The sequence below is a fragment of the Anolis carolinensis genome, chromosome X (assembly GCF_035594765.1).
Source record: "Anolis carolinensis isolate JA03-04 chromosome X, rAnoCar3.1.pri, whole genome shotgun sequence".
Lineage (NCBI taxonomy): Eukaryota > Metazoa > Chordata > Lepidosauria > Squamata > Dactyloidae > Anolis > Anolis carolinensis.
Window position 1 is genome coordinate 2985748 of NC_085847.1, and position 5396 is coordinate 2991143.

A 5396-nucleotide genomic window follows, 5' to 3' on the forward strand; every position below is an offset into this window, starting at 1 on the left:
GTTCTAGGATGCAAGTAAAACAGTTTGACGGACATTCTCCAGCCCGCTTTCCTTACCAGGAAGTAAACAATGCTGAACTCAAGAAATCAACCTTCTCAGTAGACTGTACTTAAACTCATATTGTGAAGCAACTTCAGCCTGTACTGGGATATAGTTGGGATACAAATTAAATAAAGAACTAGACTGATAGAAGTGACAGACAGACATGACAGACAGATGGCTGGACTTTTGGTACCCCAAGTCTGCATTCCAAAGCATTCACCATGTTGTGTTAAGTCCTTTTGAGCTCAGTAATACTTTTAAAAAAAGATATTAAGCACTGGTTACAGATGACACTGTTGATTTTAAAAGTGAAAACAAAGCCATCTATTAGGACTCTGGGTGAATTCCAAACCTGATTAGTTAATTAAAAGATGGCACTATTGATCGCTAAATCTGTTCTCACATCAGTTTCTGACAAAGAACACAAGAGTACTTTCCTAATGCAACCAGCCTGCGCTACCTGGTAGTGCTGTTTGTTTGGTTTGTTCTAGGGTCGTTTTGTTTTTTTCTTCCCACGAAGAGCGCCTCCCCAAAGAAAAGACCCTATAAGCAATATTGCACTACTTGAATCCAGCACAGAAGCAGAGGCAATATTGATAGGGTCTTATCCTCAGAGTTCTCACAGGGGGTGGGACCTCCGGCATCAGGAGCCTTGAGAAGTTTCGTGGCATTTCTGTAAGCTTTATAAATAACATAAAATAAATAAAACAAAATGAAAGCCATCAGCAGCCCATGGTGCCAGCCTCAAGTCAGACTGGTGGCTAAGGACACTCCTTTATTCTTTCAACCACTCCCATTGGCTGCCTACTTTCTCCCTTCTCCAGCTCTGAGAAGGCCTACCTCACTATTTCTCCATGGCAACATGACTCTTTCTTTCCTCCGTTCCGTTCAGTGACATCACAGAGGGCCACTTCACCTAGCAAAAGCCTTTGTGGTACAGCCAGCCAGACATACTTGGATTTTTATATAGAGAGATGCACGGCTGTACAGAGGTATTTTTACACATAGTATTGCAAGAGCCCTTCAAAATCCTTTACCTTCCTAAGCCAATGACAAAGCTTGTATTAGCTAGATCCAATATTACTTTTCTTTCTTCCAGCTAACACATAGGATCCATGCAGGCAGGCAAGGCCCACAAGTAGCTATGAAAAGTGCTGTTACTGTCATGGGTAAAAATACCTCAAAGTGTTATACATCCGGGAACATATCTGAGCCCAAATTGAAGGGAGCGCCTCTTCATTTCCCTTCAAAGAAAAACACCAGCCCCTCAAACAGCACATTTGGCTGGCTAAATGCCTATTGGTTTGGAAGCAAATCAGGGCCGATCTAAACAAGGAAAATGGCTTCTGGTTACTCAGGGAATTCCCTGCATATGTAGATGTAAATGGGTTGGGAATTAAATTACTAGTAAATGATTATCAAACATGGTTTAGAAATCGTTGGACTATTAAATGCTTGGGAATGAAACGTAAAACAAATGCACATACACACAACCCAGCAAAGACTATGAATTTCCAGAAATACAGGATGAGGTGGGCAGAGAAATAAGGAAATACTTCCCTAACTCATTGCATTGTCTGACTTAAGGTGACTGTATCATGGGGTTTTCTTGTTCAGATGTGGTTTTCCTTTGCCTCCCTCTAAAGCTGAGAGTCTGCGACTTGCCCCAAACTATAGGTAATTCAAGAGAGCAGTATGGTGCAGCAGTTTGAGTAGTAGTTAAGACCACCGTTTGAATCCTTGCTCAGCCATGGAAGCCCACTGGGTGACCTTTGGCAAGTCACACACTCTCAGCCCCAGGACAAAAATCTCCTTAATGGATCTTGCCAAGAGAAGCCTACAATAGGGTCGCCGTAGGCTGGATTTAGAACTCAAAACACATTAACAATAACATGTCAACAAAACACGTTAACCTCCCAAGTCTTTGAAGATGGATTTGCTGCACAACTATTGGGCATAACTGATTGCTTTTGCACTACCTAGCCCTCCTCACCAGCTACCTATCAGCCAACCAAAACCAAATGCAAAGCCCCAGCATGTGCCATGTATTTGTAGGGCAGTGGTGTGCTAACAGTCCCATAAAGGTCTGTGGCACAGCGAAAAAGCAGCATAACCTTTTCCCGCTTGCTCCCTCTTCCTTATGACATCCATTGGTGAGCACCCTTTGGGTTCGGTCGCTTAACTATTTACAAATCCACCTTACAGTAGTATTGTCTAGCCAACAGACTAGCAAAGACTCTAGGCAATTGCTCAATCCCTATAAAGGTTCAGCAAGTCTGTCTGAAACCCTGAAGAGCCAACGTTACTGTAGCTAGAGCCGTGCTTACCAAACCTGCGTCTCCGGATGCGAGTCAAGTACATCAAATATTCCACCAATAGATGCTGTTTCCACCCTCCCTCCATTAGAAATCATTTCCACGGGATATCATTGCCACTTGTTTTAAAACAAACACTTTACACACTGTATTCCCAGCAAAGTTATTTATTTTCCCCTCCCCAGGCTCCGCGTCTAGAGATATGTTTAGAAGCCTCGCCTTCTTCCTCTTCGGTGCTCTGATCACTTTTAATAGAAACTAAATGTCACCCAGACCAGTTGGAAAGCCAAGCTGCTTAAGGAGGAGAAGAGAGTGAAAGGGAGGGTGGGATTCCAAGGGTATCTCATTCTAAACACACTGCAGCATAATTCTACACGCGTACATCACAGGACATTGTGGTTTATACTAAGATTTGTTGCACAAATTTTCCATTTCCCCCTCATTTCTAATCACTTTTCTCCCTATACCCACTTTCCTAGAAAGGGAATTGGTGCAAACAACATGGGGAAGGGGGCAATATAAAGTTGAAAAAAGTACCTTCACGCCTACACAAGACAGTTTTTTTTCAAATGCAATCCTTGTAGAATTAATCCAGTTTGACACCACTTTAACTGCCATGGCTTAATGCTATGGGATCCTGGCAGCTGTAGTTGGGTGAGGCACTAGCATCATTTAGCAGAGAAGGCTCAAGACCCTGTCAAACTACATCTCCCAGAGCTCCTGGCATTGAGATATGGCATTAAAAGTGGTATCAGACTGTGAATCCTATGGTGTTGATGCACGTTTGGTCTGTATCAATATCCAAATCTTGTGTTATGTATTGGCAAAATGGAGGAAATGCATTGCAACATTGACTCATGCATTTGAGACATGTAAATCCTAGGACAACTCTATTTGGGATCAATATCCCTGGTTGTTATGGCCAACAGCTATTCTTCCCTCCTGCTTCTACTCAAGGAACACTGAGCCTTGATGCTCTTGAGAAAGGCTGGCATAAATGGAAGCCGAAATGTCTCAGATTCTAGTCCTGTCCATGCATTTCTCACTAGACAAAGGGATCTTGTAGTACCTTTGAGACCAAGACAGAAGGGTCTGCAGCACAAGCTTTTGTCGACTGGATCCACTTTTGTCAGATGCATTCCTTCTATAGTGTTTCTATAATGAAAGGGGCAGCGGAGCAGTACATTTAGCCTGTTGTTAAGTGTTACCTTGGAAAACATGTCTTTGAAATTTCGATAAATGCTTTTTTAAAAGTAACAAAACGCATGGACAAAATGGTCCTGAGACAACACCACACTGGTATAATACATGAAAACAGGCATTCAGAGTTTAAAAGAACTTCAGTGCAACATTAATTCTGAAGCACCAAGTTGTGTGTTAAACACTGAACTGCCATTAAATTGTCAGTATAAGAAATATACCATGTCTGAAAACCTGAAGAGTTTTCTTGGAGATGTTGTCTTGTTATATCTGATGGGTCACTTTAATAAGTAAAATGAAAAAACAAAGATATCTTTAAGGACAAAGATGGGCTGATCTTTCAGGACAGGCCATCTTAAAAGATGTCTTATCATTTTGTAATAAAGAAAAAGGACACATCAGAAATAATAAATTAGTTTATATGTGGTTTGTTTTTGAGCCTTTACAGCTGTATTTGTGATCTTCATTTGCTCGATATTTCAAATGACAAATATTACTCAATTCCTTCACAAACTGAGTTGTGCATTTTCAATATTCTGAGAACCTCGTTTCTCTGCAATGATATAAAGTAGAGTCTCACTTATCCAAGCTAAACAGGCTGGCAGAAGCTTGGATAAGCGGATATCTTGGATAATAAGGAGGGATTAAGGAAAAGCCTATTAATCATCAAATTAGGTTATGATTTTACAAATTAAGCACCAAAACATCATGTTTTACAACAAATTTGACAGAAAAAGCAGTTCAACACGCAGTAATGTTATGCTGTAATTACTGTATTTACGAATTTAGCACCAAAATATCACAATATATTGAAAATGTTGACTACAAAAATGGCTTGGATAATCCAGAAACTTGGATTAGCGAGGCTTGGATAAGTGAGACTCTACTGTACTTATATCAGAAATAATGAGATGAAATTATTTAAAAATAAAATAGATCTGCTGCCCAATCAATTGAGATAGCTTTTCCAAAGCTTTTAAAAGAGTCATCTAGCCAATTAATTGGAAGTTTGCAGCTGTAAGTTCCAATAAAACTAGTTTCAAATACTCTTGATACAGAGTTGAATATTCAAGGTTGTTCAAATCCAACAGGAAATCACCACAGGTTTTTCATCATTCTTAATCTTATCTGTGACAAAGAAAGGTAGTGTTTTCTGTGGAATGAAAGGTAGGATATGTTTCAGGCAAAAAGCTACAAAAGCCAGGCCCAAATTACGATATTCTAGCAAATACCAGACCACTGGGAACAATCTAATCCAAACCCCCTTTATATTATTTTTCAATTAATGTTATAAGCATTGCCTCCTCCCCCCTCCCACCACCCTTTTTGCTTTTCCAAAAAAATCTCTTTTGTAAGGCATGCACCGCATTGTTTGCATTCCTATCTTGGCTTCTGGAGCTATCTAGCAAGCTGGTACAAATCCTACCACGAAAGCAGGGATTCTTTCGACCCTGCAAGAGCCAACCTGCTCAGATGCGTTCGGCAAGGATTCCTACATCTCCCAAACAGACGGCCTTCCAAAGCAGATTGCACCCACCCATGTGAATCATGCATGAATCACTCCTTGCTCTGGGTAGGCTCCCTTGCTTCTTCACTCCTTACAAAGGGGGGGGGGGTCCCCTTCCAGAAAGCCCTTCCCCATTTCACCTTCCTTCTCCGGCATTATTTTGCACAATATGCTTCAATTACACCTTTTTTCAACATCGGCAGCTCCTGTCACCCTCCCAGCCACTTAAAATGAATGGCAAAACGACTAAAGCAGCTCATACCTGGTTTAAAACAAATCCTCCAATCTTTCCCTCTCTCCCTCGCCCTGCACCTCATGACTTTGTCTGCATG

The 5396-nt window shown here is 41.1% G+C and overlaps 1 non-coding gene across 1 annotated transcript; it reads right to left on the minus strand.

The window, feature by feature from the left end:
* Positions 1-565: 565 nt before the first annotated feature.
* mir454 (microRNA mir-454) lies at positions 566-669 on the minus strand. Its single transcript, NR_129973.1, has one exon. It is a non-coding gene; the product is annotated as a microRNA mir-454 (primary transcript).
* Between the last annotated feature and the right edge of the window lie 4727 nt (positions 670-5396).